At 43.6% G+C, this 25,702-nt stretch overlaps 1 protein-coding gene and 1 long non-coding RNA gene across 2 annotated transcripts in view; one reads left to right on the top strand and one right to left on the bottom strand.

The window, feature by feature from the left end:
* The window catches only part of LMX1B (LIM homeobox transcription factor 1 beta), a 111,282-nt gene that overhangs the window by 70,398 nt on the left and 15,182 nt on the right, over positions 1-25,702 (bottom strand). The gene's annotated exons all lie outside the window — the stretch shown is intronic.
* Positions 5,598-9,750, top strand: LOC136786690 (uncharacterized). Its single transcript, XR_010826068.1, has 2 exons — positions 5,598-5,883; positions 9,566-9,750. It is a non-coding gene; the product is annotated as an uncharacterized lncRNA (long non-coding RNA).

Here is a 25,702-nt window from a genome sequence, read left to right on the forward strand (position 1 = left end):
ATGTAACTTCATCCATGGAAATGGACAATGTGGCTGGTGATGGCCACAGATCTCTTCTACCTTCCAATGACGGTGCTTTTCGCTTGAAAAAATTACATGAAATCATAGGTGCAGGAATCAGCGTTCATGTAACCACCTATCCAGGCCCTTTATGAGAGTTTAATTGTAAAGTGGTTCATGCATAAAAATAGAAGGAAAAAAGTTCTCAGTCTGAAACTAAGGCTCACTGACCCCATTCTATCTGCCCATAGAAAAGGATATAACACAGGGGCTTCCCTTGTTCCGCCACCCCCCTTCTCCTCACCATAATTTCTTCCAAACATTTGTAAGTAAAAATACTTCTAGCTCATTTTCATTTGAAGGGAGAGGAAGAAATCTGGCAACACTGACACTGAACACGGGCAGCTGCCTGAAATAAAGCTGAGCTACAGGAGGCAACTTGCTTTGATAAATCCTCCAGCATTTCCACTTGTTACCAAAACATCTACTGCCATGTCTACTTCTCGTTTATCTCATTTACTGGACAACTACTGGAAGCCTCTGACAGATTTTCATGTGGATTAAGGCGATAATCTCAGCTCTGACTCTTTCTCTTTGTAGGATTGTATCAGTTTTCCCTGCACAGGACTGCATGGGCACTGACATCTGTCAGGGGATTGCAGCCTCCTGCCATATACAAAAGTGCCCACATCACATGGAATAACGGAGCGTACCCTTTATGGGATACTCTGCCAACCCTGAAAATGCTGAGTGGGAACTATGCACAAAACCAGCTTCCTTGTATAAGCAATGGGTGAGAGAGAACAGATTTGGTCCTTCTGATCCTAACAGAGATCTAGATTTTGGAAAGAGGATACTTCTGAAAAACTACACCTGAAGGAGAGAGTGAAGGATGGAGGGAAGCAAGCAGTCACAACAGAAATTATTTTACCTTTTTTTCCATCTCAGAACAGTCCTGTGTTAATGCTTTTGCTCTCAGCTCTGCACCACATACGGGGAGGGTAGAAGGCAGATTAGCGACAAACCACAGGATCTGCAAAGGGAAGGTCTGCAGCAAGTCCTGTCCCTCTTTGTCCTGCAAAGGGAGGCAGGAAGAAGCCCTGCAAAAGCTGTGCCCTGGGGTCTGCCCTGAGGTAAGGGACATGCAGGGACATTTGCAGGGCCTCATGATGAAACACCTACTCATGGGAAAGCGGCATGCTTTGCTCAACTCCAAGTGAAGTCTTTTCCACACAAAAGCTGTATGCTGGGGCTGGACCACAGATTATTGAACTAAAACCCACACCTAAAGCAGAGTATACTGCAATTATTAAATAAATTTTAATTTATTTCACTGATACCCCATTTTAGCTGACTCTTTTTGATCTGTCTCACTGCCTTTTCTGACACGTCCTTCAGGTCTACTGCAATTCAGTCAGCCTGTGCTGAAAAGCACCATCCACCTCCTTAAACCCTATGGCTTTTACTTTTCACCAGAGTCACACACAAGTTACTCTTTATAGAGTTTAAATAGGCATATACTTGAAGCCTGGGACAGTTTAAATTCCTAGAGCCCTCCCCATTCCGTGTTTGTAGAATGGGAACCGTTTAAGCTGCTACAGCTTGGGTTCAGCAAGCCCAAGCTGTGTGGACACAACACAGCCTTGCCAGACAGCCCTAATCTCATGTCTTCAGCAGAGCACAGAAGTCATCTTCCAGCTGACAAACCTTTTGCAGTGAAAACAATGTGGGTTCTGCTTACTGTATATTTTCTCATTTCCAATCTGAAAAAAATCCACCAGTATCTTAATTTGCACACAAAATATACCTTTTACCACACACTAAATATATAGCCTCCACACACACGAGGCACATACTTACCACACACTTAAAGAACGTTCTTATGAGCAGAAAGTCATATTGTAAACAGAAAAACAACTTTCTACTTCAGCTGCTACAGATCCAGATGCTTTCCCTGTTCTGCAACACTCCAGACACATATGATTAAAAAGAACATACCAGGTATTACAACTATTAAACTGTTAGATACAATTTACAATGGCAATAACCCACTTGTCATTGGTCTTTGCTAAAGCTAACCAGAAGTTTGTCAGATATTTAACAGCCTATGGAGCAAACTGAGTTTGTGATTTGCTTTACAAAAATTTGTTCAGCTATTTCTTACAATCATTTGCTTTTTTATTATTATTTTTTTTTAATTGGTTTGTTCAAGTTAAAAAAAGTGGGACTAATTATTATATGGCTTTTTATTTTCAGTCCCCGTATATGAACTGTTCCATTCCATTCACATTCAGAGAAGTTCAGACCCAATTCATGATCTGCATTTCAGGAGGGCTGGGGACCAACAACCTGAGAGACAGGCTGCCGAACAACACCAGCACAGCGCCAGCTGTGCCAAGCGCCCATGCAAGGGTACCCCAGGGGACCCAGCTCTGGACATGACCCGTGAGCCTTCAGTACAGGCACTGCCTCTAGGCATGGGCAGCCCACAGCTGGATCTGCACAGCTGCTCCTCCATACCACTGTGCCCAGCCCCGGACACGTAGCTGCCAGCCTGGCCCTTTGGGGTGCAGATGCTGGGGACCTGACGCCATGCACCGGCAGGATGCAGCCTGGCCACACATCCTGTGGTGCAAATATGTCTGGGAGAAGGTCGGCCCCAGCAGCCCTCCTGGAGGCCTGGGGAGTGTCCCACTGGGGAAGTCAGAAGCAGAGGGATGTTTGGTGGACCGTACCCCAGAGCAAAGGCTGGAGAAGTCTCCAAACTGGCCTGATGCACCTCCCTGGCCCTCAAACAGTAGCAGTAGATGCAACTTGCCAGCTCTAGCATAGACTTAGGTGGACAAGTGTAGGACCAGCCAAGAGACAGGATGGGCATGCGCACCTAGTGATGTTCTTGTTTCACGGGAAGTATTATTAACTTCTGTAGAGATGTTTATTTCTGAAATAAGAAAACTGTGGGTGCTCGTTCACTAAGAGTAATGAGATTTGAAGGATTATTCCTCGAGGATTACAGGATATAGGCTGACCTACATTTCAGGAACAACACGTTGTCTTGGTGGATGTTTATCTTTCCCATAAAATCTGAACAATTTAAACATGTGACAGCATGCACAAGTAGCCATAAAGTTACTGTTATTTGTGTCCCCAGAGGGGCACATATTGCAAAAGCATACCAGTCAGCCAGCTCCATCTCAGAGCACCCACCAACGATACGTACCAATAGGCAGAATCAGTAAGGGGTGAGAACAAGACAATGCCCAAACATTTTCTCACTACGAGTCCCCGCGCTCAGCTCGTTGCTTTATGGTTCACACAGAATTTAGCCCCAAACTTCCTGGCACTTTTAGGTTAGCAAAGGATCCTTGGGCTAGTAATTCCACCAGATGATAAGAAGACCAGTTTACAAAACGCCTTAACTTCTGTGAATTTATTTCTGGAGAACTGATAATTTAGAGCCTGACACCACGTTCAAGTCTTGCCTGAGCAGGAATCTCAGGGCAAGGGCTTGCATGGTGTAATCATTTCCTGCTGTGAGGGCATGGTGTCTGGATCAAGGCTCGCAGCCGACAGACACACTTCTGCCTGACATGAGGCTGTGTCAGTTGCTTCTCCGTGCCATCAGCACAATCCTTCAACCACTCCTCATCATCCAACTTTCTCTTTCTGTGACACAAGTGTTGTTAGTGTATGAGCTTTTTTTTTTTCTTCTTCACTTTTCAGAGGGATGAACTGGGAGGTGCAGATTTTATTATGCTAATGAAATAAGAACACAACAGACCTCTGAAGCATGCAAGCCAGAGTCTGGGGGCAGTGCTAAAAATGTCTCCCACAGGAAAAACAGATACAAGGCTGGCTTTGAAAGTGGGCGTCTTCTACACTAACCACCGCATTGTCAGAAAACCACAGCTGTCCACCACATGAGCAAACTCAAATGTAATTGCGTTGGGCCGTGCTGACAGTACAGTGCCCACAATGCAGTGCACCCAGGGTGCTCCCTGCAACAAGGAACAGCTTCTCAGGCCTTTCATTGCTCTGTGCTTACAGCCTCCCAAAAGGTGAGCAGAACAGCACTTTGCAAGGACAAATATAGGGCACAGACTGGGCATCAAAGATGAGCTGTTCCAGAACGAGTTTTCCTTTTTGCCTCCCTAAACTGATCACTGTGGTTGGGAAGGACCTCCCTGGGTATTTCTAACACAGGAGCTTATTCTTCCCCCACTTCTTAATGACTCTCCTGTATGCAACACTAACTGGTGCATATCTTGCAGCACACCATAAATATTTGCTTGCAGTGTAAATATTCAGCCGTGTGATTCCTGCTGGATGTCCTGTCTTTCGTGATGCTGCTGTGTCTAGCTTCTCTCTAGATCAGCTGTCTGCCCTGTCACGCTTTTACTTTACAAGCAGAATAGCTTGGGTCTTCCAAGGAAAAAAAATGGGGGGGAGGGGAGAACAGGTCATTATTAAAATGAGTTTAGTAAATAATAATCATAGGAATAGTTAATAAGCCCAGCCTTTCTGTGTTAAGTAGGAAATTAGATCCACTGCCCCATTACTATTTTGAGTGAGAACGCAATGATGCCTTTAATTATGCATAGTCTGCTTTATTTGAACTGTGTTGGCTGTTGTGAGGAAAATAATCAATGTAAACGCCTCCTGAGGTCGCTCCTGAGGCAGACGTGAAATGAACTAAGTGAGCAGAGCGGTGTGTATAATCATATCAAGCAAATCCCCAGGTACTAGCCCTAGAATCACACATTCATATGATTTATACACTCTGAACAACTCAACACTGACACCCCGAGCCATTTTAACACCAGAGCCTGCATGTTGCTTTGAATTTGATCTACGCATGACAAGTCAAATTTTTTGAAGTTGGTATGAATTCTGTGCATATTAAAATGAATAGAGCCTATACTGAATTCAGTGAAGATCCTGCTTGATTTTAGATCACAGTATAACCTTTTTAAAAATGGCTTGTATTCCAGGGCTTCTAAGCAGAACTCTCAGAATAATTTCTTCAGGCTGAAGATAATCTCCAGTAGAAGTTTAACGTGAAAAAAGTTTAGACCCAAACCCTACTACAGTGAGAGATACAAGAATCAGGCTGGAGCTATTATCTTTTAATTTCTGTGTTGCTATACTATAAGTCCAATAACAAACTTTGACCTGAATTTGTTTAAAGCTACCCAGCTTTATTTTATTTTTCTTTTGAGTCGAAGCAAACATTTTAAGCATCTATTTTTAGGGTGAATTGGCACATGGATGTTAAAACTACGAAGGAGAGAATATACCACCTGAAACAGGACTTTCTCAGTCAGATTATTTTACCAAATCATATCTCAGTAACTCAGATATCGTGGCAGTATCACAGCTCACGTTTATATGTAATATTGTACTGCTTTAAGACGACTTCATCACAAAGCTTACTTGAAAAGAATAACAACAAAAAAAGGAATTGTGATTCAAAGAATCTATTCGGCTGATACTGCTCGTAGGAAGAACTGCAGCGTGCAAAATTCAGTCCCGGAATAACTTCAGTGAAGTTTCCTCCAGTTTGTTGGGAAGGATTTTACTCCCGAATTCCTCAAAAACGGACGCAACCTTTCCAGGAGCTGCGTGCGGCGTAAGGAGCTGCTGGCTGTACCCCGCGGCCAAGCCGGCCCAGCCGACCCTTCCAGCCGGACAAGCGGGGGAAGCCGCGGAGGCGCCGCCGCGCGGAGCAGCGCCCGGCCCGGCCCGGCCCCGCCGCACCGAACGGCTCCGCAGCAGCGGCCGGGGGCGGCGCGGGGTCTCGAGCGCCAGCCGGTGCGGCCGCAACAGCCGAGGGAAGACGGCGACCGCTCGGGGAAGGACGGATCCCGACTGACTCACGTCCAGGTGAACCTAATTGCTTCAGTTTGCACCCTGTAAATCATAGCTGCCAGAGAAATAATCCTGCCACTCCCTCGCAAGCAGCCCAAGTCCGTGATGGATTTGGCAACAAGACTTGGGTATCACAAATCCCAGGTCAACACATCCATCATTTAATGGAGATGGCACAGAAGTCCTACACAAAACCCAATTTTATGGCTGCCTGCTGCAAAAACTCCTTTTGGTTAACCCTGATGAGCTTGTTTTCTCCCAACCCATCTGCTGCTGCACTGAGAACATGATGTTGCACCTGTGACATCACCTTCATTGCCATGGAGACAGAATGTCCTCAGCTATACCAGGGCCTTCTTAAAATGCAGATTTCCATAAATCTGAAAGCGTACACAAATATTGCTGTGAACACACAACGCTGGGAACAGAGCAGGGTCTCATGGCTATAAGTTTCCCTTCTGAACAGCAAACATCCATTTTGGAGAAAGTCAGGGCAGTTCCACCTGCTATGCGATTCTGGGTTAAGGCATACATGTGAGGTCTGTACTGGATCACCTGTGAGTGGCACAAGGCACTTGCTACTCACAGAAGGTTATTTGCTGCTTACACTGCCTATGTCAGAGGAGTCTGACTGACCGCTAAGTGTGAAAAGCAAGAAGTTTTTTCCCTGTTAAATATTCTCCTTCTATGACAACTGCACTCAGAAGTGCTGCTGTTGTTTGTTTGAAGTGCTACCAAATTTGTTTTGTCTGTTTTCCCCCAGAATAAAGTTCCTAAGTTGCTCCATGCAAGGCCTTCTGCTCTGAAATGGTGAGTGGAAAAAGTTTTTGCTCACAGATGAGCTACCATCATGTTTGCTGAGCAGAGTTTTCTGAAATCTCATCACTGCTAGTGAAGGTACCATATCATAGTTATGAAGAGGTTCCTTAGTACACATCTTGGATGTTTGTGCATGGACATCTGCTCTCCACTCCAGATGTAAGATTTCTGCAGGTCCCTCATCCATGTGTTAAAGGGAGTTTGATCTTTCACAGAGACATGCACTGGCGTGAACTTCACCCCAAGGAGTTAAATCAGCTTTTGCTATGGAAACTCACATGATAAAAATAGATCCTCCTGCTCTAAAGGATTTGTACTGTGCATGATTTAATGGGGCTTATTGAACTATCCCGTGCAGTTTGTTTTGTTGCTCAGAAAACATTCATCAAAAATTTCTTTCTTTCACCAAGATTCACTTGAAGAGGTTCTGCTGTACTGGCCATAGTAAAGGAAAATACTAACATATTTTCAAACAGAAAAAGCAAGCTTATGCTTCTTAGCATTTTGGCTAAAAATAAAAAGTTTTACCTACTAAGAGCATTTGACGATCTATAATCATACATAATCCTTCAACCAATACCTAAACATGTTACTATAAATCTTTAACAATAAGTAAGTCTAAATAGAGTTATCCAGGATCATGAAGAAAAGGTATTCCATGCAACTTCAGACTTTTCAACCTTTTTAAATTCAGACAAGCAAAACAGCTAGCTCCAAAATATGGAAAGAAATCCAGCAAGAGAATGTGGGCTATTTTTTTTTTCCCTCCTGGATTTGACCATTCAATGTTCTTAGAATTGTAATGTGGTAATGTTGATTCTAGAAAAATATATTCAGCACCATGATTCCTGAGAATTGGTAAGACACAGAATTTGGTATTGGGGAGTTTATTTCAAGATTATTTGAATGCAGAGATAGTGCTGATTAAATAAACAAATAAACAAAAAACAGTGAGAGCTGTTCTGGTCACCTGAAAATAAATTGAAAGTGCAAAGGCACATCCAGTCACCACAGGCTTGGCAGGCCTGGAAGAAAGGAGCTGGCATCAGTTCTGAGCAAGGCTCAAGGCAACAACCACAGAAACTATCACCTTACTACTTGCCCATGTAGCACTAAGAACTGATCATATGATCTTTTTGTATGAAGTATAGTATTTTTAACCCTAATGTCTCACTTCACCTCTTTATAAAATGTACAATACCCCAAACTATTTTCTCAACAGTTAATGAAGTGTAAGCACTAGTGAAATGATGCATCTCCTCACTGCAATGCTTTAGCATGTCTGCCAGAAGTGCTGTAACAATGGGCTTTGTCAGAGTGAGCAACCACAAAATATGGAGATGCTCCAGGAGCTTTGAATAGGTTCCTATGCCACACACACAGCTGGCATGACCTGAAATTCCTGTCTCCTCTCTTGAAATAATATGGACAGAGGAGAACAAGGTTTCCTGACTGGGTACTCCCAGACGCCAGTCTATCTACAGGACGGTGTGTCACAGGCAGTGGCAGCCCTCCACCTGTTTTTCTAAGCTACCCCCCCCCCCCCAAAAAAAAAAAAAAGACATTCCCATGAGCTTATCTTCAGGCAGAACTTGGGGGATCATACAGTCATACACACATGTGCACACAAACATCTGCACACACTCACATTTTCCAGCCCCTTAAAGAAAATAAATTGCATGAACGTCATGCATATTTTATGCTGATACCCTGGGGGATTTTCAGACCAAAAATGCCTTAACCAGAAAGCTTTGTATTTTCCTTGCTCTCAAAAACTCAGAAGAATTCATATACAAACGATGACAAATACTTCATTCAAAAAGACAGTTACTCCCAGAGCAGAGGGAATAGGGCCAGCTCAAGTAGTTAGAATGGCTGCATGCAGCTAGCCCCTTTGCTTCAAGACCACAGGAATTGTTTATCACTGAGACTCTCCCGGGCTAATTGAAACCAGCCCTGACTTTTGAACCTGCCAGCACTAAAGAAACTTTAAGTGTTTTCTCCTACTGAGATTTGGCCTATGGGGACTGCTCATTGCTCACCCCACAGTCATTTTTAGTTCATTTTATTTCCACCTTGAATGAATCCTTAGTCTAAAAGATGCTTAAGCAATTCTCTAGTAAACACTTTGTTTATAGGACAAAAAAATCTGAGACTATGTTGCATCCTCCTAAGGACATTGATACTAAATAAGTTTGAATACATACAGTAAGAACTCACATTATAAAACAGTTTCAACAGCATCATTATGGTTTACATTTAACAATTGCATCTTAGTGACATTTGCAGTGTACAGCCTGCTCTGACTTGGATTTTCACAAGCTCTCGGAATCATGAATTTGTGCAGGGAATTGGAAACAGAATACAGCTCAACTTCAAGCTAGTTTAACACTTGCACAAACTAGTCTGAAAAACATTGCTGTCTAAAGGCATACTTCCCTACACATGAATGTGAAGGTTTTTTTTTTTTTCCTCCCTCCTAGTACATATATTCATTTGGGTGCTGCAACAACAGGACACCAATGTATAACATTCATCTAAAACAAAACATGTTGGGAAACATCGCAACCATGACAGACTACTGCTAACATGCAACCCAAAGCCTTATCATTGATGGAGAAACCGATACAGGTCACATCACCAGGTCCTGGCAGGCTGACATCCCAAGCTCTCTTCTAGCCCTCCTAATCCCCCCAGGACACTGCTCAGCGCATCACAGACTAAGTCAGGACAAGCAGGCAGGCAGCAGCACATTTATCTTCTCTGCAAACATCAGCTTCAAGAGAGATTCCACAGATAAGACAAGTTCATTCAAATTCATTCATCTGAGAATAGAAACCTGAGCCAAAACTAACGTGCATTTTATGCTTATTTACAGACCACCAGAGACTAAAGGATTCACTGAGAAGTTCACAGATACCTTTTCTGCAATGGTAGTGAGATGCCACAGACTTGTTCTCCTGGGAGGTTTCATTGAACACCATCCCTGAAGTTCAGCTCCTTCCCAGGGCTCATGTCCTTCTCTGGTTCTGCACACATCCTCAGTTGCACTCTGGAACTGACCTTCAGCAATGGAGCAGTAAGGAGGACACTCTATGCCTATTTCTGTCTGGACAGACAATCCATCTTTCTACAGCAATAGCCAGACAACTACTAGCCTGCAGGCCCCAAGAAACGCTTGTGGCTTGCTTACAAAAATAACTTCTTGGTGCTCTCAAAGTGGAGCACGTTCATCTGCTTAGAAGCTCTGGACACCCTGAAGAGCAGCTCTACTCTTGTGCCGCTCTAGCCCTGCAGCCCACTACATCAGTGAGGCAACACTCACCAGAGGGCCTGCCTCCATTTTAAAACTTCTGGAGAGCTCTGCACCATGTGAAGCCAATAATGAGGAGCTGCAGCACTCACCTATGCTTCTTGGGAGAAAAAGAGCAGAGGCTCAGGGATGAGTAATAAGATGATTGGGACCTTTGTCGCAAGGATATTTCTAAGAGGTAGTGATGATACACTTCATCTCCACTGCTGGATCCCTTTCTTATGATCCCCACAAAGATAACTCCTTCTGCGACATCTTTATGTACATACAGCCATTATTTGCTTCTGTATGTAGAATACAACTGATGGCTTGAAAAAAGAAGTTTTAAATTTTGTGTGTGTTGTCTCCAGAGGAACTCAATGCTTGGATACCTGTCAGTAGCCAGGTTGTGTCACACATGAGTAAGATAGTGGTGAGGTCAATGAACAAGAGAGAGGGAAGAAGAAAAAACTTTCTCAGTGAACCTGTATCACAATCTCCTGCAGAAGAAAGGACTCACCCAATCCTCTCTTTCTTGCTATCCATCTTTTCTCAACATTGCCTTTTCTGGGTGCATAACCACTTGTCCAAGAACCTCATCAAAAGAGGACAAAGAATTGCTCTGCCTCTCCTTGTGAGAAGGACTTGGGAGAACAAACAGCACGTGACAGATGTTAGTCATACTGCTTACATGTTACTAGATGATGTTTGGGTCTGGAGACTCCAAATGTCTCAACATCTAACCATGAAAATCAGGAGGCTGAGAGAACTCTCTGCCTTAGAGCCTTGCATGGCCTGAACCTCAGCCGCTCCAGCAGCAGGTGCAGGAGCTCCTAAGCTGTATGAAGGAGCTGTAGAGGAGCTGTACTGAGAGAGAACACTGCCCAGGGATGCAGTGGGACTCCGCTGAAAAGGGGTGCACCAGCTTGACTGCATAGGTGCACAGATATGGTTGAACGGATTGGGTCCAGCTCAGTGCTCTTACAGACACCAGCACACATGTTCCAACAAGGCTGATGGCTGTCCCCTGGTCACCTCACCAGGACCTCTCCTAACAACCTGCTGGCTCTGCTGGCATGCATTGGCAGGAGTAACAACTTCCAGGAGCTCTGCAGGCCACAGCACCAATATCTTCCATGCATGCCAATACTTACAAACCATGGGCACTCCCTCTTGACAGGATGCAGGAATGCTTGGGGGCTTTGGATTACCTCCTGCAGCTAGAACAGCCATGTCAGCACGGCACTTTGCCCAGGCTGAGAAAAGTGGGGGCGTAAGAGTCAAGTTCACCTGGAAGTGGGACAGGGGGTGAAACAGCTTGGGAACTGCTGACAGAGGCTAGTTGACACTCAGCCTGTCCTGAGGAAGCCTCAGGAATGCCTTCGTGCTCAGTACTGTGCAGGAATCAGCCTGTCAGCTTCACATGTGCACTCCAGTTTTTTGCTCTGGGACTGAAGCACCATCAGCAGCACCCCATCACTCCGGGCATGGCAGCAGTCCTAGTGAAAGCACTGGTGCAAGTGGGGAGGCACCTCCAGCTTGCACAAGGCCAGCCTGTCTAAATGTCTTCTCATAGCCTCATGTTCTCAGCCCTCATGAAGGAAAGAGCTTCACACCATGTTACTACTCATTCTCCAGCGTGCATCTGTGCCCAAGCATGTGGATGTGTGCATGTGCCATATCAGAATCTGCAGCAAATCAAAGCATCCTCTACAAGATGATGTTGCCTTCATACCAATAGCTGACAGTTATACCACAGTCCTAGGAAGAGAAAGGTGAAGACTGGATGCTCGTGCTATTTGTGTGTGCTGTTTTTGCAGACAGATGAGGTGCCCAGAACAAAATAGACAGAGCAACTTTGCTGGTGGAGTGTGAAGATGTCCTTGCAGCTGCTGGAGCTGTATGGGACATCACTGCTTCCTCTGTGGGACACACATTAACCCATGCTATCCTACAGCAATGCAAAAGCTAATTAGGACACAACTATACAGCACTATGGAGAGGTCTTCATTTGTAAGCTGTAAAAATGAGACTGTGGGCTGCAAGTTCCTGGGTTAAGGAAATGGGAGACAAGAGATAAACTCTCCTCTCCTTGGGGGGATTCAAATACACTCCTTCAGTAACCCCGTAGAATTCCCTCACCTGCAGCTAGAAGGTGTCTGGGGGTAGGTCCCACCTCCACCCTCCTGCAGATCTGCTCCACCATGCAGAGCAGGAGGCACCAGGTGAGAGTCCAAGTATGGCCAGTGCCACACAGTGGGGCACTCACCTGGCAGAGGCCAGCAGGCTGCCACACCAGCATGTCTGAGGCCAGGTACTGATGGTGAGGAGCAAGGTGCGGGGCTGAGCCAAGCACCCCGCACACCTGGTTGCCTCAGGAAAGGAGATGCACAACCAGCTCCTCCTCTGGCAGTGCTTTAGGAGAAAGTTTTGGCTGCCTCTGCATTCTGTGCAAAATCTGATCTTGTCAGTGTGCTCAGTGAGCTCTCAGCATGCTTACCACACTGACCCCACAGGGGCAGAGGTGGAGGATCATCCCCTTCCTGGGTCCCCCTGGTCTTGGGTACAAGAAGGAGCCTCTGGGGAGGCCGGGCAGTCTGAGCACTCCCACGTGCTGCCCCAGGTAGGCATGCAGCCACGCACCTTGCACAGGTACACAGGAGAACACACTGCCTCCAAGACTGCTTCACACACCTGAATTTGCCTTGACTCGGTCCCAAGCTACCTGCCTCCAACAGGGGCCTGGCTGTACCTGGTGTGGTGGATTTGTCCCTTTCACACACTGCAAACAGAGTAGCAAGCCCCATCATCCTCTCCCACCTCCTCCAGAAAAAAATGTTTTCCTGGTGTCTGCAGAAGAGGTCCAGGGATTGCAGTCTGCTCCAGCACGATGCAACACAGCCCATGGCACAGCGAACAGTGAAACCACCCCCTGTCCTCACAGTCCTCCACTAGAGCAACAAATAACGCCCATGGACTTAGCTCTGTTTCTCTACATTATTTCATTATTTATGTCAGCAATAGATGTACCCTGACTGTTGTCTGTGTGTACATTCTTCAGGAGAATGAGATGGAAAAAGGAATTTGAATTCAAGCTTTAAAATAAATGTTTAAATGTTGAAATTGTACAGGCCAAAGTTTCTGAAGACACAGTCCCTGGCCCTGGAGGCCTGCACATCATGAGGCACCCAAGGCTGGGCAAGGTCAGGGGGTAGCAATCCCCTGCCCTGCCTCACCGTTCCCCACTCTGAGACCCCCCTCACTGCTGGTGGGGCGCACTGGGCTGGGGGCACCCGCTCTGACCCTCAGTCACTGACTCTTCTGAAGGTCTTCCAGTGACTCAGGTAAATCCCCTTCTGTCAAAATAGAAAGACAAAGCCAGTTGCTATTCATTTAAAACAACAACACATACTAATTACAGCTATTAAAAACTACTCTGTATTTATACTCAATAACAGCATCTTTATCGGGGGCTTGAGAGTTCACACTCATCTGACAGCCTTTTTCTGGAAGGTCTGTGCTAGATAAAGTTGCATAAACTTTACACAGGCTTTGCACTGCTTCAGTGAAAGTACTGCAGATTTACACTGCTGTGAAACAAAAATTTCACTGTAAAAATGTGAAATTATGAATCTAGCCTCTACAAAGTCCCAGCATAACACAAACCTAATTCAAAGATAAGGCAAAATTATTTTCTTTTAAAAATTCTCACATTTTTAAGCACAAATTATTTCCAGTCCATATGACTCTAGCTGGCAGCCAGCTTAGTACTGCTCCCTACTGTCTGTACTAAAACAACCAGAAATTTACAGCCTTTTCTCCATTCAAAATTGTCACAAAGCAAATTACTAAAAAGAAATAACATATCTGTTGATTTACACCCTTTTCTGCAGGTCAGAGGGTTCTCTTTTCATTATGGGTAATCAGAGTACACATACTTCTTTGTAACCTCTCTTCCTTATGAGAATTACTCTATATCTTTTTCTTGCACACTCCCTGTATTCTAACCACAAGAATTGTACTCTTAAGTCACAGCGCACTGCATTCATGCATTGCTTTGGACAACTCCCATTCCCTACCATAGCATAGCAGCATTACTGAAAGCACATTGTGAGATTTACTTTGAAGAATAAACAAGAATACAATAATTTGTTCTGTTTTTCACAAACACATACAAGTAAAGCTTAATCACCAGAATGTTTCAGAAAAGATATGCAAAAGCATATTGAAAGCAACAGCTTAAAATAAAAAGGCAAGGGAAACGTTTCTCACCCTTTTCTACCCAGAAAACAGCGAGTGCTACCGCAATGCCTCTCTTGGGAGGGGGACGAATAATAGGATTGCCTCGGGTCACTTGCTTCCTTAGGCTGCAAGTCTTTTCAGCATCCAGAAGAACTGCAGCAAAGGTGATGCACTGTAGCACAATGGCCAAAGAAGTATGCTCACATCAGCCTGCTGAAAGTCTTGATCATACAGGAAGATGTACGCAAATCTGAAGATTCAGTTATTTTCCACTTCTTCGTATGGCAACTGTGATATCGTCTAGTACCTACAGTAACTTCTGCATATCAGCTAATAATAATGATACATCTTTTAGGCAGGAAATATAGGATCAAGATTTTTTTTTCTTTTCTCCACAAGAAGTTGTGGTGTTTCGGCAGTGTCCCAGACCCCACTCACCCATCCGGTCATCTTGGCAGGAGTGCTACTGTATCTGAAACACAGGATGGCACCGATTCTGAGCGGTGACTGACCCCTGCTTGATAGTCCTGCTTTTTTAATGGGGTATGAGTTCATAAAAGATTCTGCAGATCCACCTAAACCCCTTTCCTCTCTGCATTTCCTCATGATGCAATCCATTGAAGTTTCAGGATGGCCTTTATTACAGCATGTGCTGAGGCTTCAAATGTAAAGCAACATTTTGAAAAGGCAGCATCTGTCTCTGCAGGCAGGAAAACCCTTTTGTTGCCATATTGAACTGTTACACACACATAGCAAGAGATTCAATTCAAGCAGTAAACTCTTGATCTTCCCTAGAAAGTCACTACTTTCACTTATCAGCCTGACATCTCACAGTGGGGCCACCTGACCAGACTATGAGGCTGGCTCCAGGGCTTGCAGCCTGGAACCAGACCTCTGAAGGAGCATGGGCGGACGGAGGTGGCCAGCTCCCTGGGACCCTCCGGCACAGTTCAAAGTGACATGTTTCAAACAGTCCTTTCCTCCGTACCCCATTGCCTTCAAAGCACAAACAGCTTTATAGCCTGGAGCATGTGAAGTATTCGTTCAGGGATGCACTGCAGTTGCTCTTAGCTGAGGAAAGAGTGCAGCTCTGCAGAGACGCTAGCATCCTGCACATTTCCACCCTCCCTCTAGTCCATTCTTTGATTTTTACCATCCCATTCCTGCCAGATCCTTGCAGTTCTTTGTCAGAGCTCACACACAAAGAGTTTTAAACAGAAATACAGTAACCCCCCAAAATAATAATAATTAAAAAAAAAAAAAAAAAGAAATAAAAGCTCCCCAGCAATTGGATTCTGAAGTTCAAGACAAAAACTTCTCTGAAGTAGAAAATGAGTTAACACATAATTAGGGGTTTTCCCAAAGAGACTGAATAATTTATGGAAAGTTACTGACATGTTCCTGACATGTTTAGTCCAGTTACGCCTTTGCACAATATTAGACTGTGACATCACAGCATTAAAAGACAATGTTTTCAAAAGAAAAATCAGTTATTGTGAAGCCAACAGCATAGAAGCTCCAGAAACTGCTAAACTTAGAGCATTTTCCTAAATCATTATTTTATAAAAGGAAAAGGAAAACATTCCTGGCTGTGTGCAATGTGTGCTGAAGTCACAGGATCCCACTTGTAACAACTTTCCTTCCCCTTGTCACAGCTTAAATTAACTGCACTCACAAGGAGGCAAATGAACAGAAACAGAGTGCTCTGCCTAAGTCATTTAGCAATTTGTTACCAAAACTGTTCGCTGAGCAAAGACCTACCTCACAAATGGTCAAAAAGAGTAATTCTAGCTCTGAAAGAGCAAGTTTTCTGTATTGATAAATGGATTAATGGAGTACATACTTTGCAGAGAGCTGTAAGAAAACAACTATCCTTAAACTAAGAGAGGGTGCTTCTTTCTATGTGAAGATACAGACACTGTTTATCTAATGGTTGGAAAGTTTACAAGAAAACAGCAAACTTCGTGCTGTGGTTGTTGAACTGAAGTAGTACTTTACTAGAACCAGGTTTTTTCGGTAATTTTGCGGTTGTAACAACTATTTTCTTTACATACTGCTATAGAAAAGGGACTCTTTTTAACTTAATTGAAGACACTATCAAGAGTAAATATACTGGGGCTTTTAATAAAAACAGTATGAGGAGAACATTCAAAGCTAAATAATCAGAAGCAATTTGTGTTCATGAGCAGAATGATGTGTCATTTTTTTTCCTTTGCAACGCTCTGTACTGGATCAGTTTTGAGACTGTGGCAAACTTTAAACCTATCTTAAAATAATGAACAGCAGTGAGGGTTGAAGATAGTTTGAAAAATACTCTGGAAAGAGAAAACATATGCCACAGAGTGTGGTGCAAAAGTCATATTTCATGCATGACTTTAGAGAATGTTAATAAGGATTAGAACCATACTTCAGCAGAATAACAATCAGTCAAAGAAGTGTAATTAATTTTTCTTTAGATCTCTGCTAGACAAAAATACAGGAGAGATAGCATTGTTGCCTATAGATTTCACTCCAGCTAAGAAATATAGCCCTTAAATACATGCCATAATTGTACACTATAACTGGAGTGTAGTACATGACTCATTTGCTTTATAGTTGTTGGTTTTATAATATTATGAATCCAAAAATATTTTAAACTTCATTTTTTTTGCTTTGTCCAATAAATATGATTAAGATAATACATCCAAAAACATATGTAAGCTGTGTATGTGAGACATATGGAAAGCAGATGTGTTCTTAATTTACATATGACCCAAAAAAAAAATCAGCTGATTACCAGAGATGGTACTTTGTGAAGCTGTTTTGGCCTCAGAAGCATTGTTGCTAGCTCAGCACCATTTTAAAGTAGGCATTTTGCTTCTCTTGTGTCTGAAACCCCAAATTCGATGCTGCAGAAAGACTATCCCTGGGACAGCGACCATTTGGCTTCACAAAGAACAGCCCAGAAATGGAAAACCAAAATAATTTGTTTCTAAATACAATTGTTATTGAAAACTTTTCTTTAATATTTTATGGGTATGTTCCAGCATATATTCAAAACTTGAGTTGTGCCCTTGCTAATGCTCTTTCAACCGTAATGATAATAAAGGCCATGCTCAGTTTCTATTATAAGCCCAACAGGGAGTGCCAAAATCAAATGGCAAAGCTGTATCAGTCTCATTGGTGAGAAATCATGCTGAGGTGGTGGTCACTTTTTTTCTGAAATCAAAACAGAACAGGGAAGTGTTTTCTTAATTTTAACCCCTCATCCTAGAAGTTCTCTAGGGACCATGTTTTGGTTTTCTTTTTTTTTTTTTTTTTTTTTTTAGCTATACCTGAGAAGAAAACAGTAACACTGTAAAAAAAGGTAATGAAAAGCTTAACTGATGGTGCTCCTGTGGTAGAATTACAACCAAGAAGTTACCATATTGATTAGTGTCACCAGAAGAGGTTAAAGGCGGCAGCTGTGGCACACCAGAAATATGGGATTCCTAAACATTAAAAAAAAAAAATCTAGCCTTTTTCTGAGGAGTGGTTCAAGTTGCAGGGTAGACTGTTACAGGGACAAGATAGCTTTTGCAAAACATAAGACTAATTGAACACAACACTTGTAAATAAAGACACATTTTTTTCAGGCAGGCATTTGTCACAGTTAGGAAACTCTAACTCTTTTGCCAGGCTCCATCTTGGCAGCATCTGCTGGAAGCACTCCAGCCAGAGTCCCCCTTGCAGCGGTGCCAAGAAGTAAATCCACTGCTGCTGCCGCCGCTCTGGGGCGCAGGCAGCGCTCTGCAGCGGTGCCCCGAGCAGCGGTGACAGGCTGGGGCTGGGGCACACGCCTGGGCTCTGCGCTGGGATCAGCGGCAGGAGGGGGTAACTCTGCCCGGCTCTCTCACAGCTCCTTCTTCACCTCCAGCTGCAGCATGCAACGGACATAGGGATCCTTCCTCTTCCTAGCAAGTGGCAGGGAGGACCTTGTACAACCTCTGCAGCCCCTCAAGCCAAAAGACTATATATAATTTTTTAAGCAAACAGTATTTTTAACATCTTTCTCCTCTCTCCTCCCTGCCGACATGTAATTCAGGGATTTACTGGTGAAGAGGAGGCTCCATGAACCCGGTAAAGCGAGCCCATACCCGGTGCTACCAGCAGGCAGCACGGACATGACTTCTCCCATGGCCTTGGGGAACCCACAGACGTCAGCACACACCTAAACGCAGCAGTGCTGCTGTCTGCTGTTACTTGAGTGGTAAGCCTTCAACCAGCCACAATCAGGGACTGCTTCCCCAGCTTGGACACGGCAGGCCACGCCATTCTTCTGTTGCTCATGTAAATATTACGTATATAATGTTGCTACACTGTTTTCATAGCACAGCCCAGGCATAAAATCTGAACTAATCTCTAGCCCTGTGCTGCTGAGATACTTTCTCACTGGCTGTTAACACAGGCCAAGCCCACATATCAGGACCAAGGCTCAGGATTTGGTGCTGCCCCCCGGCTTCTCTCCAATTCTCCCATGTGCAGAAACACAAAGGCCATCAGCACACAGACACCCAGCAGACCTACTGCTGAATTAGGATCCCGAACAATTTCTCCTCCTCCTTCCCTCTGCCAGTATTTTTCTTTCCTTGTCCCAGAATCTGTCCTCCTTCCAGGAAATCTCTGTTTATATCAGACAAGGCAATGGGACATGCAGTTATTGTTGGACTCTTGTCCAAAAACTATTCCTCCACTGGCTCTACTTCTACTGCAGACAATCCTCCTCCGTGGGCCACTGTCAGGGCTTGCAGCACACACAGCTCAGCTCTGCAGCTGCCACTGGGGCAGGAGGCAGCAGGGCTGGGTGCGCTCGGCTACTGCCAACACCCATGGCACACACCTTGTAACAGACTCCCGAGGGAGAAATTAAAATCCCACCCTACTTTCCAGAGCTATCCAATACAATAAACACAGAGATTCTTCTATGATAAGTCCTAAAAACGTAATCCTGTGAGGTGTGGCATCAAGGAAAACAAAAAAGGACTGTAGAAAAGAACCAAGCCTGTAGACTGTTGGGGGCCTTTTCTTGTCATCATCTGCAACCTCCTGATCTGAAACATCTGCATTGTCTTATGCCGGTCATCAAGACCCACTGTCCCTCTGAACTCCAAATGTTTCCCTTCTCCGCTGTTCAATGCCTCCCTGGGTCACAGGCCCTCGCACACAAATCATTTCAGCCTTTGGAGGGGGCTGAGAGAAAGGCAGGGAGGCTCTGAAATTCAATCCCTGAAAGGTTTTTCTTTTTCTTTTTCTTTTTTTTTGGCCCAAACAAAAGTTATTTTTCTTTCAATGAGAATGCTTTAGCATCAAGTGCTGCTAATGCAGCAGCACCTCCCCACGCTCATGTGCGTGGATCGCTGTCTCCCCTGCTTACTGACCCGCTTGCTCAAGAGATGGGCAAGACATGTCAAGCAGATCTGACGGGCTGTTTTATAAAGCTGCAGGGCGTGCTGCCGATTGTAAGGTCTGCTTATCTCTGGTGGATGCAGAAAATGTTGCATTGTCTGCTTCCTTATAAAACAGACCTGTTAGTTTTTACTACATGAAATCCTACCAGGAACCATCACTGACTGAGCTACTGCCTTGTATGCACAAATTGGCGCAGTGAAGAGCCTCAACATTTCGGTATTCACAGCCTCTTACTGCATTCTTTTGGTTTGCATTTAACATTTCTCTTATGTTAAAATACTCCTGTTCTTGCATTTAAGTGAGGGTTTCTTTGAAAAATCTGTTGTTTTGAAGACTGTCTATAGTTTTACTAAGACTTGTTCCCCAAGCACACTCTGACATCACACTCTCTGCTACAATTCAGCTGTTAATTAACTGACCTTAAATGTTTACAGGCATTTTATAGACAGTCCTTCACCAGCCTTACTGATTAGATGGATATATAATTTATTTTTTTTCAGATCACTTCATCCAGTCCTTTCCTCACTATAGAGACTGCCACTAAACTGATACAGATTTTGAGATTTGAGTAGAACTATGCATTCAAAGAAAACATGCTCTGCTGAAGGGAATCATAGAATCATAGAATAGCTTGGGTTGGAAAGGACCCCAAAGATCATCTAACTCCAACCCCCCTGCCATAGACAGGGACACCACCCGCTAGATCAGGTTGGCCAAGGCCCCATCCAGCCTGGCCTTGAACACCTCCAGGGATGGGGCATCCACAGATTCTCTGGGCAACCTGTTCTGGTGCCTCACCACCCTCTGAGTGAAGAATTTCCTCCTAATGTCTAATCTAAATCTATCCTCTTTTAGTTTAAGACCATTCCCCCTTGTCCTATCATTATCTACCTGAGTAAAGAGTCCTTCTCCACCCGTTTTATACGACCCCTTTAAGTACTGAAAATCTGCAATGAGGTCACCCCGGAGCCTTCTCTCCTTCAGGCTGAAGATAGATCCCCAGCCCTCTCAGCCTTTCTTCACAGAAAAGGTGCTCCAGCCCTCTGATCAAAAGGAAGCATCACTACTTTCCAGATTCCTTTGCTTGCTGTTTTTTTAAAAAAACAATGCAGTGTACATTCTCATTTGCTTGCACTGTAAGACAAAAGCCACTGATGTTTAAGGTGGAACAAACAAATCTGGAGGAAACAGTGGTGAACTCCTCTGTGCACCTCAGACAGGAATTTTCCCATCCTGATGGCTGGTACTGCCCAGGTCCTCAGAAGACATGGGAAATGGTGTGTCCCAGGGAGGAGAGCACCCTGGACAGGCCCCAGCCTGCAGGAACCCTGGGCAAGTCACTTTGTAAAGGACTTTGATATCTGCTGAAGCTAAGTGCCATGGGAGATGCAGCTATTTCCTGCACATCAGATGTGTGCTCAGACTGGGGAGCACAAGGCCGCCAGGAGACTGGGTGGGGGAAGGGGAATTCCTGAAAGATAATTTCTTAAAACACTTAATTAGCACTGACTTTTAACATCTAAACTTACTAAAAAATGTTCATAAATATGAAAAATACAGAGGAGCTAGACACACCTTCTAAAACTAAGACTGGTGAGTAGTGCTGAGTAAACTAGCTTGAAGCAAATTAATTGAAGTATCTCTACCAGTAATGCCACGCTGGATGAAAGTTAAAAAAAAAAAAAAAAAACTTTAAAATTTCTCTTTTCCTTGCTTTTGATTAAAGCTTAAAAAAAAAAAAAGTCTATACACCAGAATGCAGCATTCTTGCATTCTTTTAAAATTTCCCAGACTTCTGTTTCAAAAATTGCAGCAACCAGTATAAATTTCACAAATCCACTAAAGAGGCAACTCTTCAAATACCTGTGGTTTCCCACATTTTCCAAGAAAAACAAAAAGATTTATCGTTTCTCATGTTAAATCTGAGAGGCTAAACTTTGAGAGACATGCTTGCCCACCTGCTGCACATGTATTAGTTCTAGCTGAAGAGAAGTCAATAAAAATGGAGAAAGAAGAATTTGCAGAGCTGGTTAAAGTAATAAGATTTGTTTCAGAGCATCTGATCTTTAGACTAACAGACTTCCAAACAGTTGGACAAGTAAATAAAGCACCACAGGGAACCCCTACTTGAAATAGGTTACTGCAGGGATATGCACAAAGGAATTCCTACAACTAAGAAAGAGCTGGAGCTATGAAACTTATAATACCATCTATTGGGATGAATTGTTGACTTCTACAACACTTAGGAGCGAATTCTATAGGTATCCATACCTTGAGGACTACATAGAATTCTGTTCTGAGCTTTGGAAAAATATTAAACCTATTAACAATTACCACTAAACAATAACAATATTTTGCACCTCATGTTGACCCTACAGTCATGAAAAGATCATTTGTTTTTAGTTCTACTTACTCCATTCTCTCAACAGAAAGTTTGTAGACGCTTAGTGATACATCTCCTGACATAGTCTTAAAGGCATGAAGGAAAAAGAAATACCTTCCTAAAGGTCTTTCCTTCTTTTGAGAAATGCTAAGAAAATTAAAACGCGAAAAGTTAGCCTAACAATCCTCCTATCGTCCCCCTGGGATTTTCTGCACTACATAGCCAGCTTCCCCTGGATGGAAGTAGGACAGAAAATGCAAATCATTCACAGCAGTGCAAGGCGTGATACACCAAAAACATGTAATAATCACAGCTTAGAGCAGTCAGGAGTGGGAATGTGTAATACAGTAGGCAGGAGCTCTCTGCTCCAACAGAGCAAAGTGCAGTCAGAGAACTAAGCAGATGTCCAGTGTTCATCCAGCTACGAGGGGGTGGAGGTGACACTGTTGTAAGGTGCCATCTGATCAGGACTTCTTTTCTGTGCTTGACATGAATAAGGGGATTAGGATGGCAAGTTTCCGTGAGCTCACTCTATCGGACAAAAGGCCCTGAGGTTTAGTGTCACACTGCCTGATAAAAGTACAGGAGGCTGTCAATCAAGGGCTTCTAGGTACTTGTGTCAGTGACATAATCTTATTAGAAGATAAACCAGTGAAATCCTTTTCATGATGAAAAGTTACATTTAATTGCTCCTTTGCTTTTCTTCTTTTCCTCTTGTTCATTTGTCCATTTGACTTTGTTAATGTTAGCTATTACAAGAATATAACAGGACAAAGATGCAAGCCATCATGCTACAGCTATGTTCATAATAAATGAATGACTAAGCATCCTGAAGGACGTCAGTGTCTTCAGGAACACCATCAATTGTGATCTTTTAAACAGAAGGTCAAAAGTTACTGAATTAATTAGCAGGAATACTCATGCACAAGGATAAAGGTAAATGTTATGTCAGTTGCTTTAATGCAAAAGTAAGCTGGCAAAAAGACTGAAAAATTGCAAAGCCCAGTCTCTGTACAACAAAGGAGGACGTTTAATATCCTGTTAAAGTGGCAAATCCATATTAGCCTTAGAGATGTGGCTGTTTTGCTCTCAGCCAATTTCAGGTTTCTTTTTGGTTTCACAAACAGGCAGCCGATGCTGACACATGAGTCACTGCGCACTGCCTTGGAAGGACCTGGAGAGACGTCACTGGTGCCCATAGGGATAAGCCAGGGAGCACTGCTGTGTGGCTAGGAGCAGGGCAGGTCCAGCCCATGACACACAGGCCAGAGTGACCAGAGGAGCCCTGGCAGCATGGAAGCTCTCCCATGTCTGAGAGGAAGCACATGAGGTTTGAACAGTGCTGCCTTCTGGGGACAGAGGAGAGTGACAGGATGCTTGACCCCTAGCACTAGTGCAGAGGATGTGGCGCCGCTGTCCTTGGGCATGCTGTAGCTGGACACCCACGCAGCCACGTGGCTGTGCTGTGAGCAGCCCACATGCATCCTGACCATGCCAAGCACAGCCCCCAGGCAACCACAGGACTCATGTCCTCATGCGTGGTCCCCCAACATTCCCAAGACAGCCCAGACATCACTCTGTGTCACTGGAGGCCATCACGCACACCACTGGGAGATGAGTGAGGCAGGCCACGTGGCCAGGCTGGTCAGCAGTGGGGCACGAACCGCTGCATGCACTGCCTGCTATGGCAGCTCACGTGCACACCACAGGCCGAGGCACACCCTGTGCACCTCTCCTCTGCTCTCTGCTCCGCTCCTCAGACAGGACAAGATATGCTGGCTGCCATTACTGCTGAGCTGCAAACACCCCCAGGCCATGGAGCCCCTGCAGCCCCGTGCACACCGCGGGGCCCCACGGGAGCAGCCCCCACCAGCAGCAGCAGAGCTGTTTGCTCTGGCTCGAACTCACCAGCAGTGCCAGAAGCTGCAGGATGGCAGGAAGCTGTGAAAAGTCTTAAAGTTATTTTCCAAATATTTTCAAATTGGGAAAGAAAGTTTGGACTTGATCTTGTTTTAACAGGACTGATCCAACAGAGGCTAAATTTAAGGTCAAGAAGTCTGTCCTGGAAAAATCAAACCGGACAAAAAGACAAGACAAGCCTTTGCCAGCAACAGAAGAGGAGAGTTGTTCAGGTTACAGTGGCTTAGATTGCCCCAGAAAATACCTCTGGGAAGTAAATTAGCATTTGCCATGCAGTTTAGCTACCCTAAGACTCCTAGTTCTTCAACTAGTTGTGTGTGTAACTTTACCTTGTAAACAGCTGAAGACACTGGGTAAAATTAACCACCTTATTATTGCAGGATGACAAGCCAAGCTAGAAGCTGTGCTTCTCAAAAATATATATTTTTAAAATCACCATATACTTGTCACAATTAATGCATTGCAAACATATTCTGTGTAAACTACTAGTGCCATTTAGCAGCACGGTGTCCCACTAAAGTAAGTTTTACACTAGGTACCCAAGTGTGCATACTATCCAAATAATTTAGCTTCACAAATGCAAAATGTTTAAAGAAAAAAATAAATTCCATTCATTTTATACATACTGTTCCTTATTTTGTCCAAGTGCCTGTCTGACTGACAACAAACTAGCACTTTAAGCTGGAATGCTTTGAGAAATTAAACGTGTAACTCTCTTCCATAGCTCAGTTGTTCTTAAAGAAAATAAGTCCTATATATTTCTTCAAGAAAACCACATTTGCATTTAAGAACGAGCAAAAATTCTGACAAGTGTCTTAATACTTTGTGTGTTGTTTTTTTTTTTAGTAAAAATTTAAATAAAAATCATAAGAAAGAAGGATCAGAGTGGTAGATAGTAGAACAAAAACATGATTTAACATTGGTTAAATCAGTGGTAGTTGGTAATTTAATGAAAAGACAATTGTTAGATTACTGGGCTGTAGATCACATACCACTGACATTCCACAAACACTTTGCCAGTGGAAACCTAACTCCAGCTTTTGGGAAGACAATATCAAACCAGTGTAAGATATTATAAATTAACTACCTGACTTACTATTTTTTTCTCAATATAACAGTTTCTACATTAAGCATATTTACAAAATCCTTTTTTATGTTTTCAAATATTTAATTGCACCTATTTCATACCTGTCAGTTCTGTGCTAAACTGTAGAGACTCCAAATAACTAAATTGAGAAAACCTGTCAGAAATATTTGCATACAGGTTATTTTCTATGTACCCAAATTTCTATTACGTTTTCTTCTAAAATCAACACAAGATGTGGAACTAGATCTAACCCAAGCTCAGATCTACAAGGTAGTTGTATCAGTCATCTCCATTTGAAATGCTGCACTTTGTAGGCTAACCAATGAAACAGAACTATCACAAAGAAATGTTTAAAAGATATCAAAACAGCCAGGAGAAAAGAACAATGCGTGAGCTAAATGCAGAAATTTATTTTTACTGATCAAACTTAAGCAAATCCACAAAACCATTAGGAAGTGCTGTCAATTATGGCTTGAAATCTAAGAAAGTAGCCATTCAAAGCACAGTAGGCCCTTATAAACAGTTAATCCACGCAGCTGCAGTAGTTAAAGCAAACACACTACCCTTCACTGCACCATCAATTACACCTTCCCAGAAAAAATTACACAAACTATGTAGGATTTTTCAGAGAGAAGATGGATTCTTTTGGAGACTTGAGGTCAAG

This window comes from Anser cygnoides, chromosome 20 (genome assembly GCF_040182565.1).
Source record: "Anser cygnoides isolate HZ-2024a breed goose chromosome 20, Taihu_goose_T2T_genome, whole genome shotgun sequence".
Classification (NCBI taxonomy): Eukaryota; Metazoa; Chordata; class Aves; order Anseriformes; family Anatidae; genus Anser; species Anser cygnoides.